The sequence below is a fragment of the Microcebus murinus genome, chromosome 18, assembly GCF_040939455.1.
Source record: "Microcebus murinus isolate Inina chromosome 18, M.murinus_Inina_mat1.0, whole genome shotgun sequence".
Lineage (NCBI taxonomy): Eukaryota > Metazoa > Chordata > Mammalia > Primates > Cheirogaleidae > Microcebus > Microcebus murinus.
In genome coordinates, this window is record NC_134121.1 from 1,576,986 (window position 1) to 1,589,662 (window position 12,677).

General features: G+C 63.0%; 3 non-coding genes across 3 annotated transcripts; all 3 read right to left on the minus strand.

Moving 5' to 3' along the window:
• Window positions 1-3,515: 3,515 nt before the first annotated feature.
• LOC142862055 (5S ribosomal RNA) lies at window positions 3,516-3,634 on the minus strand. The gene has a single exon (XR_012913201.1). It is a non-coding gene; the product is annotated as a 5S ribosomal RNA (ribosomal RNA).
• A 3,779-nt stretch (window positions 3,635-7,413) lies between these two features.
• On the minus strand, window positions 7,414-7,532 carry LOC142862056 (5S ribosomal RNA). Its single transcript, XR_012913202.1, has one exon. It is a non-coding gene; the product is annotated as a 5S ribosomal RNA (ribosomal RNA).
• A 3,788-nt stretch (window positions 7,533-11,320) lies between these two features.
• On the minus strand, window positions 11,321-11,439 carry LOC142862057 (5S ribosomal RNA). The gene has a single exon (XR_012913203.1). It is a non-coding gene; the product is annotated as a 5S ribosomal RNA (ribosomal RNA).
• Between the last annotated feature and the right edge of the window lie 1,238 nt (window positions 11,440-12,677).

Below are 12,677 nucleotides of genomic sequence, written 5' to 3' on the forward strand. Positions count from 1 at the left end.
CTCCCAGCCCCCCTCGTCTCCTCGCCCGGCCTCCTTCACCTACCCGCTGCCCACCCCCAGCGCGTCGCTGCCGCTGACTGCGCACGCGCGGGACGCTCGCCCTTTGACCCCAGCCAGGGGCCGCCCTCCCCCACAACCCCTTTCAGCTGCGCCCCCCCCTCGCCCTGTGGGTGGGCTGCCGCCTATTCCCCCGGGCCAGGGCTGGGGCACAGCCAGTGTATGGGGCGTCTCTCTCTGGGGATGTGTCCCATGGGTGGGGTGGGGTGGCGTGGTTTGGGGGGCGCTGAAGAAATCAGTCCCCTCCATCTCCTACCTCTGGAAAACGCCCAAGCCCGTGGAGAACTGCCGGCACCGCTTCGTGGGGGCCGGGACCCTCCTCCGTGTCCTCCTGTGGCCCAGTCCAAGGGGCCTGGGCCTGGCCGGGGCTGCATTGGACCCCGACCACCCTGGCGTGTGGACTCGCTAAAAATCGGCCATTAGATATTGGATTCCAGCTTCCTGGAGGTCATTTCACTAATGAGTGCACCGGAAAGAGTTTCCTAATCCATCTGTGAGGGTGGCAACTGAAAGAGAATTTTAAAGCTGACAGAATAGGCGAGGGAAGGCATAGGAGATTTCCACACCCAGCAAGGAAGACTTTCCCGAAATGGAAGAAAGAAACGAGCAAACAGAGACACCGGTAGCCCGCCCGGAAAAGAGTCTGCCCCTGAGAGAAAGCACCCTGACCAGGTTCACCCGTGGGTGGGTGGCGAGCCAGCGGCATTCAGAAGAGCGAGGCCCGCAGTCTGTGCGGAAGACACCTGCGCTCGGGTGTGTGTGACGGCGGTGTGTGTGGCGGCGCGATTCACAAGCAGCTCTAGATGTTAAACCAAGGAGAAGCCAGGGAGTTCCCAACGCCCCAGGTGTCCTCAGCCCACGACTGGCTGCTGTGGGAATGCGAAGCCCGGCTCCTTGTCTCAGAGCGGGGTTCCCAGGAGGATCAGGCTGAAGCTGGGACTTGGCCTCAAAGTGTCCCCTCGCATGGCCACCCCCTTCCCCTTCCTGCTCCTCTACTCCTGGTGCCCCTCCATCCAGGGGCCAGACCTTAAAGAGTCACCGCAAGAGAATCCTGGTCCCAAAGGAGCATTCTGGGGGACCGGTGCTGAGAGAGGTTGTGGGCATGGCCCGCTGGGGCTCTGCCCGACCCAGGGCTGAGAGATGCCACCTCCCAGCTCTGGGTCCCTGCAGGAAGTGTTGGCAAGCACAGGGCCGGTCCTCCAAAGGCCCAGGTGCAGGGAGCCAAGGCCAAGCAGCCTGTGGAAGAAGCCACTTGCCGTGCCACCCCGGGAACAGGACTGCAGGCCCCGGCCCTTCCCACCTCCTCCTCCTCCTCCTCCTCCAACTCCCCCCCGCCCCACCCCCACAGGGCACAGGGCTCAGAGACACCTCAGACTCTTGCTACCCAAAGTGCAAAGGGCATCAGTTGCTCCTCCAACCCCCCCCCCCCGCCCAGCAGACCACGTTGTCCAGCCAGCCCCCGGGCCTCCCTGGGGTGCCCAGCACAAAAGTGCAGACACCCACCGGACCCTCAGTCTCAGTTTTCGGAGGTTTTTGCCACTCTAAGGACCCGCAGGCCAGCTGGGCCTTCGGGCAGTACAGAGAGCCCCGGAATCCGACGTGGAGAGCTGCGTGTACGTCCCCATCATGATGCGGTCCCCACCTCCGCGGCTCTCCCCTTGCGGGGAGCGGCAGCCCAGCCGGCAGCCGCAGGGCCTCAGGGAAGACACCAGGCTGGGCCCCCGCGGCACAGCGGGGGCACGTCCCCCGCACTCACGCGACTTAGGGACGGCTGCTGGAGACTGCTGCGGCCACCCTGCTGCCGGGTTTCTGGAGGGCTTCCTGGAAGCAGCATCCACACCAAGCCCTTGGAAGGCCCAGGCGACGGAGGAGCCGGTCAGGCAGGGGCCGAGGACGGTGAGAGGCCGGGCGGGAAGGAGCGTGTCAGGCAGGGGCAGAGGACGGTGACCGGCCGGGCGGGGAGGAGCCGGTCAGGCGGGGGCCCAGGACAGTGACGGGCCTGGCCGGGGAGGAGTGCGTCAGGCAGGGGCAGAGGAGACGGGCTGGGTAAGGGTTAGGGTTACAGTTAGGGCACAATTCACAATCCCAAAGACGTGGAAGCGACCCGAGTGCCCATCCATCCAGGAGTGCATCAATAAAATGTGGCGCGTGGACACCACGGAGTGCCATTCGGCTGTGAGGAGCAGCGGTGAGAGGGCGCCTCTCGTGTTCTCCTGGCCAGAGCTGGAACCCATTCCAGTAAGCCAAGTATCCCGAGAATGGACACACGAGCACCACGTGAGCGCGCTCACCAGCAAATTGGTACGAACGGATGGACGCCTAAGTGGACAGAGAGGAATCACCTTCATCGGGTGGGTGTCGGGCGGGTGGGGGGAGGGGAGGGGCATACACATCCATTAGGCATGGGGTGGGTGCGCACCGACTGGGGGATGGGCGCACTTGAAGCTCTGACCCGAGGGGGGAGGCTTGGAGAGGGCAAGGCACCCGACCTTAACATTGGTACCCCCACAATACGCTGGAACAACATGAGAGGTATATGAATAAGAACACAGGGGGGGCCGGGCGCGGTGGCTCACGCCTGTAATCCTAGCTCTCTGGGAGGCCGAGGCGGGCGGATTGCTCCAGGTCAGGAGTTCGAAACCAGCCTGAGCAAGAGCGAGACCCCGTCTCTACTAAAAATAGAAAGAAATTAATTGGCCAACTAATATATATAGAAAAACACAGCCGGGCGTGGTGGTGCATGCCTGTAGTCCCAACTACTCGGGAGGCTGAGGCAGCAGGATTGCTTGAGCCCGGAGATTGAGGTTGCTGTGAGCTAGGCTGACGCCATGGCACTCACTCTAGCCTGGGCAGCAAAACGAGACTCTGTCTCAAAAAAAAAAAAAAAAAAGAACACAGGGGGGAGGGCGGCACGGGCAACACATGTCACCTGAATACTTGTACTCCCATCATCTGCTTGAAAAGAGAGAGAAAAGAGAGGTAAGAGACACTTTTTAAAAATAATGAATCCGAAGAGAAAAGTAAAAGGAGGCCTGTGGAGCAGGTCTGGGTGTGACTCCGGATCCCCCAACATCAGGTGCCACCACCAAAGATTCCTGCGTGTAGCCCATAGAACCCCAAAAGCAACGGGACGAGTTCTGGTCACATACTCCCTCAAAATGACATCCTGGCCTTCTTCTGGAACTCCCTCCCCTCTCAGACTCTCAAGGTTTCCTCCAGCGTGTCGGTTCCCACAGAGCAGACCTTTGGTCTGAGACCTGACAGTCCAGATGCCACGCATGCTGCCGCGTGGCGGCGGTGTCGCGGCTTGGGACAAGAGGAGGCCCCACGGTGCGGGCTGGGGCGCCAGGCACCGCGCGGGCGCTGAGGGTGGGGGTGACCCCCACCCCGGGCCGCCGCCGCGCTCCCAGAAAGGGGACAGAACAAGAGGCAAAAAAAAAAAAAAAAAAAAAAGCAGCAGCCTGTGGCACCCGGTATTCCCAGGCGGTCTCCCATCCAAGTACTAACCAGGCCCGACCCTGCTTAGCTTCCGAGACCAGACGAGATCGGGGGCGTTCAGGGTGGTGTGGCCCTAGACGGCGGCGGAGGGCGCCCCTGCCCCGCTCGAGAAGCCGAGCCTCTCTGGGCTTCCCCGCCGCCGCCTCCCGCCCCAGGCCCCGCGCCGGGCGGGGCCGGGCCGGGCCGGTTGAGTTCGCTGGCCAGGTCCCGCGGGCTCCCAGGGACGGGGGTGATGGGCGGGGCGGGGCGGGGCGGGGCGGGGTGGGGGGCTGTCTCTCTATACACACACACACACACTCACACTCACTCACACTCACACAAGATGCGCCTCCACGGCTGGACTCGCCAAGGTGGAGCCCTCCCAGCCCCCCTCGTCTCCTCGCCCGGCCTCCTTCACCTACCCGCTGCCCACCCCCAGCGCGTCGCTGCCGCTGACTGCGCACGCGCGGGACGCTCGCCCTTTGACCCCAGCCAGGGGCCGCCCTCCCCCACAACCCCTTTCAGCTGCGCCCCCCCCTCGCCCTGTGGGTGGGCTGCCGCCTATTCCCCCGGGCCAGGGCTGGGGCACAGCCAGTGTCTGGGGCGTCTCTCTCTGGGGATGTGTCCCATGGGTGGGGTGGGGTGGCGTGGTTTGGGGGGCGCTGAAGAAATCAGTCCCCTCCATCTCCTACCTCTGGAAAACACCCAAGCCCGTGGAGAACTGCCGGCACCGCTTCGTGGGGGCCGGGACCCTCCTCCGTGTCCTCCTGTGGCCCAGTCCAAGGGGCCTGGGCCTGGCCGGGGCTGCTTTGGACCCCGACCACCCTGGCGTGTGGACTCGCTAAAAATCGGCCATTAGATATTGGATTCCAGCTTCCTGGAGGTCATTTCACTAATGAGTGCACCGGAAAGAGTTTCCTAATCCATCTGTGAGGGTGGCAACTGAAGGAGAATTTTAAAGCTGACAGAATAGGCGAGGGAAGGCATAGGAGATTTCCACACCCAGCAAGGAAGACTTTCCCGAAATGGAAGAAAGAAACGAGCAAACAGAGACACCGGTAGCCCGCCCGGAAAAGAGTCTGCCCCTGAGAGAAAGCACCCTGACCAGGTTCACCCGTGGGTGGGTGGCGAGCTAGCGGCATTCAGAAGAGCGAGGCCCGCAGTCTGTGCGGAAGACACCTGCACTCTGGTGTGTGTGGCGGCGCGATTCACAAGCAGCTCTAGATGTTAAACCAAGGAGAAGCCAGGGAGTTCCCAACGCCCCAGGTGTCCTCAGCCCACGACTGGCTGCTGTGGGAATGCGAAGCCCGGCTCCTTGTCTCAGAGCGGGGTTCCCAGGAGGATCAGGCTGAAGCTGGGACTTGGCCTCAAAGTGTCCCCTCGCATGGCCACCCCCTTCCCCTTCCTGCTCCTCTACTCCTGGTGCCCCTCCATCCAGGGGCCAGACCTTAAAGAGTCACCGCAAGAGAATCCTGGTCCCAAAGGAGCCTTCTGGGGGACCGGTGCTGAGAGAGGTTGTGGGCATGGCCCGCTGGGGCTCTGCCCGACCCAGGGCTGAGAGATGCCACCTCCCAGCTCTGGGTCCCTGCAGGAAGTGTTGGCAAGCACAGGGCCGGTCCTCCAAAGGCCCAGGTGCAGGGAGCCCAGGCCAAGCAGCCTGTGGAAGAAGCCACTTGCCGTGCCACCCCGGGAACAGGACTGCAGGCCCCGGCCCTTCCCACCTCCTCCTCCTCCTCCTCCGCCCCGCACCCCCACCCCGACATGGCACAGGGCTTAGAGACACCTCAGACTCTTGCTACCCAAAGTGCAAAGGGCATCAGTTGCTCCTCCAAACCCCCCGCCCAGCAGACCGCGTTGTCCAGCCAGCCCCCGGGCCTCCCTGGGGTGCCCAGCACAAAAGTGCAGACACCCACCGGACCCTCAGTCTCAGTTTTCGGAGGTTTTTGCCACTCTAAGGACCCGCAGGCCAGCTGGGCCTTCGGGCAGGACAGAGAGCCCCGGAATCCGACGTGGAGAGCTGCGTGTACGTCCCCATCAGGAGGCGGTCCCCACCTCCGCGGCTCTCCCCTTGCGGGGAGCGGCAGCCCAGCCGGCAGCCGCAGGGCCTCAGGGAAGACACCAGGCTGGGCCCCCGCGGCACAGCGGGGGCACGTCCCCCGCACTCACGCGACTTAGGGACGGCTGCTGGAGACTGCTGCGGCCACCCTGCTGCCGGGTTTCTGGAGGGCTTCCTGGAAGCAGCATCCACACCAAGCCCTTGGAAGGCCCAGGCGACGGAGGAGCCGGTCAGGCAGGGGCCGAGGACGGTGAGAGGCCGGGCGGGAAGGAGCGTGTCAGGCAGGGGCAGAGGACGGTGACCGGCCGGGCGGGGAGGAGCCGGTCAGGCGGGGGCCCAGGACAGTGACGGGCCTGGCCGGGGAGGAGTGCGTCAGGCAGGGGCAGAGGAGACGGGCTGGGTAAGGGTTAGGGTTACAGTTAGGGCACAATTCACAATCCCAAAGACGTGGAAGCGACCCGAGTGCCCATCCATCCAGGAGTGCATCAATAAAATGTGGCGCGTGGACACCACGGAGTGCCATTCGGCTGTGAGGAGCAGCGGTGAGAGGGCGCCTCTCGTGTTCTCCTGGCCAGAGCTGGAACCCGTTCCAGTAAGCCAAGTATCCCGAGAATGGACACACGAGCACCACGTGAGCGCGCTCACCAGCAAATTGGTACGAACGGATGGACGCCTAAGTGGACAGAGAGGAATCACCTTCATCGGGTGGGTGTCGGGCGGGTGGGGGGAGGGGAGGGGCATACACATCCATTAGGCATGGGGTGGGTGCGCACCGACTGGGGGATGGGCGCACTTGAAGCTCTGACCCGAGGGGGGAGGCTTGGAGAGGGCAAGGCACCCGACCTTAACATTGGTACCCCCACAATACGCTGGAACAACATGAGAGGTATATGAATAAGAACACAGGGGGGGCCGGGCGCGGTGGCTCACGCCTGTAATCCTAGCTCTCTGGGAGGCCGAGGCGGGCGGATTGCTCCAGGTCAGGAGTTCGAAACCAGCCTGAGCAAGAGCGAGACCCCGTCTCTACTAAAAATAGAAAGAAATTAATTGGCCAACTAATATATATAGAAAAACACAGCCGGGCGTGGTGGTGCATGCCTGTAGTCCCAACTACTCGGGAGGCTGAGGCAGCAGGATTGCTTGAGCCCGGAGATTGAGGTTGCTGTGAGCTAGGCTGACGCCATGGCACTCACTCTAGCCTGGGCAGCAAAACGAGACTCTGTCTCAAAAAAAAAAAAAAAAGAACACAGGGGGGAGGGCGGCACGGGCAACACATGTCACCTGAATACTTGTACTCCCATCATCTGCTTGAAAAGAGAGAGAAAAGAAAATGCAATCCTAGAGGTAAGAGACACTTTTTAAAAATAATGAATCCGAAGAGAAAAGTAAAAGGAGGCCTGTGGAGCAGGTCTGGGTGTGACTCCGGATCCCCCAACATCAGGTGCCACCACCAAAGATTCCTGCGTGTAGCCCATAGAACCCCAAAAGCAACGGGACGAGTTCTGGTCACATACTCCCTCAAAATGACATCCTGGCCTTCTTCTGGAACTCCCTCCCCTCTCAGACTCTCAAGGTTTCCTCCAGCGTGTCGGTTCCCACAGAGCAGACCTTTGGTCTGAGACCTGACAGTCCAGATGCCACGCATGCTGCCGCGTGGCGGCGGTGTCGCGGCTTGGGACAAGAGGAGGCCCCACGGTGCGGGCTGGGGCGCCAGGCACCGCGCGGGCGCTGAGGGTGGGGGTGACCCCCACCCCGGGCCGCCGCCGCGCTCCCAGAAAGGGGACAGAACAAGAGGCAAAAAAAAAAAAAAAAAAAAAAGCAGCAGCCTGTGGCACCCGGTATTCCCAGGCGGTCTCCCATCCAAGTACTAACCAGGCCCGACCCTGCTTAGCTTCCGAGACCAGACGAGATCGGGGGCGTTCAGGGTGGTGTGGCCCTAGACGGCGGCGGAGGGCGCCCCTGCCCCGCTCGAGAAGCCGAGCCTCTCTGGGCTTCCCCGCCGCCGCCTCCCGCCCCAGGCCCCGCGCCGGGCGGGGCCGGGCCGGGCCGGTTGAGTTCGCTGGCCAGGTCCCGCGGGCTCCCAGGGACGGGGGTGATGGGCGGGGCGGGGCGGGGCGGGGCGGGGTGGGGGGCTGTCTCTCTATACACACACACACACACTCACACTCACTCACACTCACACAAGATGCGCCTCCACGGCTGGACTCGCCAAGGTGGAGCCCTCCCAGCCCCCCTCGTCTCCTCGCCCGGCCTCCTTCACCTACCCGCTGCCCACCCCCAGCGCGTCGCTGCCGCTGACTGCGCACGCGCGGGACGCTCGCCCTTTGACCCCAGCCAGGGGCCGCCCTCCCCCACAACCCCTTTCAGCTGCGCCCCCCCCTCGCCCTGTGGGTGGGCTGCCGCCTATTCCCCCGGGCCAGGGCTGGGGCACAGCCAGTGTCTGGGGCGTCTCTCTCTGGGGATGTGTCCCATGGGTGGGGTGGGGTGGCGTGGTTTGGGGGGCGCTGAAGAAATCAGTCCCCTCCATCTCCTACCTCTGGAAAACACCCAAGCCCGTGGAGAACTGCCGGCACCGCTTCGTGGGGGCCGGGACCCTCCTCCGTGTCCTCCTGTGGCCCAGTCCAAGGGGCCTGGGCCTGGCCGGGGCTGCTTTGGACCCCGACCACCCTGGCGTGTGGACTCGCTAAAAATCGGCCATTAGATATTGGATTCCAGCTTCCTGGAGGTCATTTCACTAATGAGTGCACCGGAAAGAGTTTCCTAATCCATCTGTGAGGGTGGCAACTGAAGGAGAATTTTAAAGCTGACAGAATAGGCGAGGGAAGGCATAGGAGATTTCCACACCCAGCAAGGAAGACTTTCCCGAAATGGAAGAAAGAAACGAGCAAACAGAGACACCGGTAGCCCGCCCGGAAAAGAGTCTGCCCCTGAGAGAAAGCACCCTGACCAGGTTCACCCGTGGGTGGGTGGCGAGCTAGCGGCATTCAGAAGAGCGAGGCCCGCAGTCTGTGCGGAAGACACCTGCACTCTGGTGTGTGTGGCGGCGCGATTCACAAGCAGCTCTAGATGTTAAACCAAGGAGAAGCCAGGGAGTTCCCAACGCCCCAGGTGTCCTCAGCCCACGACTGGCTGCTGTGGGAATGCGAAGCCCGGCTCCTTGTCTCAGAGCGGGGTTCCCAGGAGGATCAGGCTGAAGCTGGGACTTGGCCTCAAAGTGTCCCCTCGCATGGCCACCCCCTTCCCCTTCCTGCTCCTCTACTCCTGGTGCCCCTCCATCCAGGGGCCAGACCTTAAAGAGTCACCGCAAGAGAATCCTGGTCCCAAAGGAGCCTTCTGGGGGACCGGTGCTGAGAGAGGTTGTGGGCATGGCCCGCTGGGGCTCTGCCCGACCCAGGGCTGAGAGATGCCACCTCCCAGCTCTGGGTCCCTGCAGGAAGTGTTGGCAAGCACAGGGCCGGTCCTCCAAAGGCCCAGGTGCAGGGAGCCAAGGCCAAGCAGCCTGTGGAAGAAGCCACTTGCCGTGCCACCCCGGGAACAGGACTGCAGGCCCCGGCCCTTCCCACCTCCTCCTCCTCCTCCTCCTCCTCCCCCCCGCCCCGCCCCCACAGGGCACAGGGCTCAGAGACACCTCAGACTCTTGCTACCCAAAGTGCAAAGGGCATCAGTTGCTCCTCCAACCCCCCCCCCCCGCCCAGCAGACCACGTTGTCCAGCCAGCCCCCGGGCCTCCCTGGGGTGCCCAGCACAAAAGTGCAGACACCCACCGGACCCTCAGTCTCAGTTTTCGGAGGTTTTTGCCACTCTAAGGACCCGCAGGCCAGCTGGGCCTTCGGGCAGGACAGAGAGCCCCGGAATCCGACGTGGAGAGCTGCGTGTACGTCCCCATCAGGAGGCGGTCCCCACCTCCGCGGCTCTCCCCTTGCGGGGAGCGGCAGCCCAGCCGGCAGCCGCAGGGCCTCAGGGAAGACACCAGGCTGGGCCCCCGCGGCACAGCGGGGGCACGTCCCCCGCACTCACGCGACTTAGGGACGGCTGCTGGAGACTGCTGCGGCCACCCTGCTGCCGGGTTTCTGGAGGGCTTCCTGGAAGCAGCGTCCACACCAAGCCCTTGGAAGGCCCAGGCGACGGAGGAGCCGGTCAGGCAGGGGCCGAGGACGGTGAGAGGCCGGGCGGGAAGGAGCGTGTCAGGCAGGGGCAGAGGACGGTGACCGGCCGGGCGGGGAGGAGCCGGTCAGGCGGGGGCCCAGGACAGTGACGGGCCTGGCCGGGGAGGAGTGCGTCAGGCAGGGGCAGAGGAGACGGGCTGGGTAAGGGTTAGGGTTACAGTTAGGGCACAATTCACAATCCCAAAGACGTGGAAGCGACCCGAGTGCCCATCCATCCAGGAGTGCATCAATAAAATGTGGCGCGTGGACACCACGGAGTGCCATTCGGCTGTGAGGAGCAGCGGTGAGAGGGCGCCTCTCGTGTTCTCCTGGCCAGAGCTGGAACCCGATCCAGTAAGCCAAGTATCCCAAGAATGGACACACGAGCACCACGTGAGCGCGCTCACCACCAAATTGGTACGAACGGATGGACGCCTAAGTGGACAGAGAGGAATCACCTTCATCGGGTGGGTGTCGGGCGGGCGGGTGGGGGGAGGGGAGGGGCATACACATCCATTAGGCATGGGGTGGGTGCGCACCGACTGGGGGATGGGCGCACTTGAAGCTCTGACCCGAGGGGGGAGGCTTGGAGAGGGCAAGGCACCCGACCTTAACATTGGTACCCCCACAATACGCTGGAACAACATGAGAGGTATATGAATAAGAACACAGGGGGGGCCGGGCGCGGTGGCTCACGCCTGTAATCCTAGCTCTCTGGGAGGCCGAGGCGGGCGGATTGCTCCAGGTCAGGAGTTCGAAACCAGCCTGAGCAAGAGCGAGACCCCGTCTCTACTAAAAATAGAAAGAAATTAATTGGCCAACTAATATATATAGAAAAACACAGCCGGGCGTGGTGGTGCATGCCTGTAGTCCCAACTACTCGGGAGGCTGAGGCAGCAGGATTGCTTGAGCCCGGAGATTGAGGTTGCTGTGAGCTAGGCTGACGCCATGGCACTCACTCTAGCCTGGGCAGCAAAACGAGACTCTGTCTCAAAAAAAAAAAAAAAAAGAACACAGGGGGGAGGGCGGCACGGGCAACACATGTCACCTGAATACTTGTACTCCCATCATCTGCTTGAAAAGAGAGAGAAAAGAAAATGCAATCCTAGAGGTAAGAGACACTTTTTAAAAATAATGAATCCGAAGAGAAAAGTAAAAGGAGGCCTGTGGAGCAGGTCTGGGTGTGACTCCGGATCCCCCAACATCAGGTGCCACCACCAAAGATTCCTGCGTGTAGCCCATAGAACCCCAAAAGCAACGGGACGAGTTCTGGTCACATACTCCCTCAAAATGACATCCTGGCCTTCTTCTGGAACTCCCTCCCCTCTCAGACTCTCAAGGTTTCCTCCAGCGTGTCGGTTCCCACAGAGCAGACCTTTGGTCTGAGACCTGACAGTCCAGATGCCACGCATGCTGCCGCGTGGCGGCGGTGTCGCGGCTTGGGACAAGAGGAGGCCCCACGGTGCGGGCTGGGGCGCCAGGCACCGCGCGGGCGCTGAGGGTGGGGGTGACCCCCACCCCGGACCGCCGCCTCGCTCCCAGAAAGGGGACAGAACAAGAGGCAAGAAAAAAAAAAAAAAAGCAGCAGCCTGTGGCACCCGGTATTCCCAGGCGGTCTCCCATCCAAGTACTAACCAGGCCCGACCCTGCTTAGCTTCCGAGACCAGACGAGATCGGGGGCGTTCAGGGTGGTGTGGCCCTAGACCGCGGCGGAGGGCGCCCCTGCCCCGCTCGAGAAGCCGAGCCTCTCTGGGCTTCCCCGCCGCCGCCTCCCGCCCCAGGCCCCGCGCCGGGCCGGGCCGGGCCGGTTGAGTTCGCCGGCCGGGTCCCGCTGGATCCCAGGGACGGGGGTGATGGGCGGGGCGGGGCGGGGCGGGGCGGGGTGGGGGGCTGTCTCTCTATACACACACACACACACTCACACTCACTCACACTCACACAAGATGCGCCTCCACGGCTGGACTCGCCAAGGTGGAGCCCTCCCAGCCCCCCTCGTCTCCTCGCCCGGCCTCCTTCACCTACCCGCTGCCCACCCCCAGCGCGTCGCTGCCGCTGACTGCGCACGCGCGGGACGCTCGCCCTTTGACCCCAGCCAGGGGCCGCCCTCCCCCACAACCCCTTTCAGCTGCGCCCCCCCCTCGCCCTGTGGGTGGGCTGCCGCCTATTCCCCCGGGCCAGGGCTGGGGCACAGCCAGTGTATGGGGCGTCTCTCTCTGGGGATGTGTCCCATGGGTGGGGTGGGGTGGCGTGGTTTGGGGGGCGCTGAAGAAATCAGTCCCCTCCATCTCCTACCTCTGGAAAACACCCAAGCCCGTGGAGAACTGCCGGCACCGCTTCGTGGGGGCCGGGACCCTCCTCCGTGTCCTCCTGTGGCCCAGTCCAAGGGGCCTGGGCCTGGCCGGGGCTGCTTTGGACCCCGACCACCCTGGCGTGTGGACTCGCTAAAAATCGGCCATTAGATATTGGATTCCAGCTTCCTGGAGGTCATTTCACTAATGAGTGCACCGGAAAGAGTTTCCTAATCCATCTGTGAGGGTGGCAACTGAAGGAGAATTTTAAAGCTGACAGAATAGGCGAGGGAAGGCATAGGAGATTTCCACACCCAGCAAGGAAGACTTTCCCGAAATGGAAGAAAGAAACGAGCAAACAGAGACACCGGTAGCCCGCCCGGAAAAGAGTCTGCCCCTGAGAGAAAGCACCCTGACCAGGTTCACCCGTGGGTGGGTGGCGAGCTAGCGGCATTCAGAAGAGCGAGGCCCGCAGTCTGTGCGGAAGACACCTGCACTCTGGTGTGTGTGGCGGCGTGATTCACAAGCAGCTCTAGATGTTAAACCAAGGAGAAGCCAGGGAGTTCCCAACGCCCCAGGTGTCCTCAGCCCACGACTGGCTGCTGTGGGAATGCGAAGCCCGGCTCCTTGTCTCAGAGCGGGGTTCCCAGGAGGA